We start from the raw sequence: 3,218 nt of genomic DNA on the forward strand, positions 1-3,218 counted from the left end.
GAGAGAGAGAGAGAGAGAGAGAGAGAGAGAGACCCTGCCAACCGTACTAGTCACAACTTAAAAGGATGCATAATGATCTGTAAATTGTCTATTGAGTAGGTGTATTCTCAAGTACATGTAAGTACACGATGTAAATTATGAATAACTACTAATGATAGATACCCCAAAGTCATGTTATTCGACCACTCTACTGAGATTACTTGAGTATATGTATACGTATTCTCAAGTACATATAAGTACATTGTATAAATTCTATTAATGGAAGGTATCTCAAAGTGATATTCCATTACTTTAGTGGGATTACTCAACAAAGGGATGAAAACACTTTTTTTTTTGTAATGTATTGGTAGTAGGTATTGTTTAATCAATAGTAATAATATATTAGTCAAGTAGGTGTTAAAACTCAAAACCAAATAAATTTACACATCAAATATCTGTATAAATTTTGTAAGAATTTCTACATGGAACTTTTCTCATGTGAAAATCTTTTATCCACATTTTTTCCGTCTTGAAAAATTAAGATTCCCACATGTGAAATCCTTTTATCCACATTTTTTTCATCTTGGAAAAATCAGATTTCCAAATTGTGAACTTTTCCAAGATGTTTTTCCTTCTTGAAAATGTGTCATTTCTACATGTAAATAATAATCCTACCATGAAAGATGTGTCATTTCTAAATGGTGAAAATTCCCACTACATTTTCACATTAGAAAAAAAACACTCAGTTTTCAACATGGAAATTGTGAAACCATTTTTTTTCTTGATGGGAAAATAAAAAAACGCTATGCTTTTCCATTTCTATATTGAAATAATGGTAGGAAAAGAGTCTACTTTCCCACTTGGAAATTTGTTATTAAGTTTGATCAGTGCCCACTCTCACGAAACCAAGATCATCTCTGAATGATCCTCACAAAACCCAATGAGAGAGACCAAATGTCTATGTCGAAGCTTCGACAAAAGCTCGATCTCTGTTTGAAACTCAATTACACCTTGCTTTGAGGTAGGGTCCCCTCTCTTCACTGCAACACTGGTCCCATCCTCCAATACCCCCTTGTAAACCTTCCCAAAACCTCCTACTCCGACCACACGCCCTTCATCAAAATTGCTCGTCATCTCCAAGATCTCAGAGAAGGTGAAGTATATTCTGCAGTTCTTGGATGGCACAGATGAGACATAGCTGCCCGTGCCACTCTTTCGAGAAGTTGTCGAAAGCTTGCTTACAATAGAGTGTGAGTTGCCTCCATGAGAAGGAAGAGGCAGCCATGAGGGAGAACGGCCTCCACCGCTCTTCTTGCTTTTCCGGCAAAAGCATAACAGGATAATGCAGAGAGCAGCTAAAGCAGCTACCGAGCCCGCAGCTCCTCCTATAATTGCCACAAACTTTTTTCTTGATGTCCCTATTGAAGGAGATGAAATATCCAATGGGGGCACAGTAAGCGGAGGCGGGCGTGGACCCTGAAGATTGCCAGCAGAATCATTCATTTTGAAGATCTATAAGCCATTCAAGATTGCATTGTAGTAAGCAGGTCGTGAGATGATGTTAGGCTCCAAGTTGTGATGAAGGGCGCATCAGTCGGCTGAAATGGCATGGCAAAATCAAGAACAGAAGCAACGAACGGTTCTCCTGTTGCCCCCGCCACATCATATGGTGATGGAGTTGCTAGCTGACTGTTTATGAAGATGTCAAAAACCCTCATGTTGCTCTTAGTGTACTGAATCTCACAAAAATGAAACCGCATGTAGTGGGTGAAGTTAGGGTCGACAGACAAATTCCATGTGAGATTGAACTGCATGTTGACATCATTGTAATTTGTCATGAAGCGGGCCGACGTATACACACCGTCTGGTGCGGTGAAGTTGTCGAGAGTGCCATAAGAAATAGCATGAGGTACAGATGTGGCAACACCTTGTTGAGCTCCGAAAATGTGGGCTTCATCTGTTGCCCAAAGGCGCCCGAGAGCATCATTACTCTCAACAATGGCCTGTCCGCCGACATTGAGTCGAAACATTGTCTCTAGCGCTGTCCTGGGCACTGGAAATGGAATCATGTGCAGCATCCAAATTCACTGCATTCAAGCTGTTCACATACATATCCTCAGGCATGGACAAGATCTCTATGCCATTCACCATAGCATATGCGTTTGGACTACTGCCGGGAATGAAATTCAGTGTCAAGAAATTCTCCGTCACATTCACAGAAAACTCCTTGAATATAAAGCCAAGATTCAGCGCTGACATGACATAAGACAGGCTAACATTTTGCATGAGAGTGTAGGTATCTGTTTCCACTGTGAGGATGGCATCTGAGATGCTGTATGTCGAAAAATCGAAGGGGTAGAAGTACAGTCGTATCCAATGGCGGCCGGGGCTGACAGGGAAGGAGTATTTAGCCGGACTGGTGAAGATACGTGCCGATGAAAAGGGAACAGAGTCCGGAAGGTTGATGTTTTGGCTTGATGAGGATGCATTGATGTCCTTGCCTAAATTCAAGTTCAGATAAGGGTTACCTGATGCAGCGTTGGAAGCATCCCCTGTCCACAAGCGGCCCTGCGAATCGGTCAAATTCGATGACACGCCGCAAGCTATGCGATACTCATCTCTTGCATTGAATGTGGTAGCAGAAGAAACAGAGGAGCAAAAACAGAGAAATAAGAGTAGAGGGACTAGACGAACAGGGAAGCTGAAGATCTTGGCAAAGCCATAATTGGGTTTTTCTTTGAGTTTTAACGTCTGCAGATGGGGAGCTTCGCTGGCGGTGGCGAGACTATGACAATGCCGCCCTGTTTTGCAGAGCCGACTCACATTTGCTTGCATACCATAAATGTGTGGCTCTTGCAAGCAGGGAATGTAATATGTGACAAAGCTGGCTACGGTCTTCTTCTCCTCCCTCTCTCTCTCTCTTCAAAAAGAAACTCTCTGAAAGAGTTTCTTTTTGACTAAGATTGAGACTCGGGAGTCGGGAGAGAGAGAGAGAGAGAGAGAGAGGTCCCAAGTGGTACTGAGAAAACCGCCATGATGTTATCAGTCAGTAGGCTGTTGGTGATGCAGACGACAAAGGGCAAATAAATAAATGTCAAAGTGGACATGAGGGTAAAAAATCTTATGATGGTGCAACTGTGATGCTTGCTTTGAGATCCGTTGTGATGCATCATCCGACCCGTAGTGGTGTTGCTGAAGAATCAGTGACGGTCACAGCCATCAATCTGTGTGCTCCCAAC

General features: G+C 42.4%; 1 pseudogene; it reads right to left on the reverse strand.

Annotated features, from left to right (window-relative positions):
- Positions 1–592: 592 nt before the first annotated feature.
- On the reverse strand, positions 593–2,702 carry LOC147418104 (receptor-like protein kinase FERONIA pseudogene; annotated as a pseudogene).
- Positions 2,703–3,218: the final 516 nt, after the last annotated feature.

The sequence above is a fragment of the Adiantum capillus-veneris genome, chromosome 30, assembly GCF_014529385.1.
Source record: "Adiantum capillus-veneris isolate H3 chromosome 30, ASM1452938v2, whole genome shotgun sequence".
Classification (NCBI taxonomy): domain Eukaryota; kingdom Viridiplantae; phylum Streptophyta; class Polypodiopsida; order Polypodiales; family Pteridaceae; genus Adiantum; species Adiantum capillus-veneris.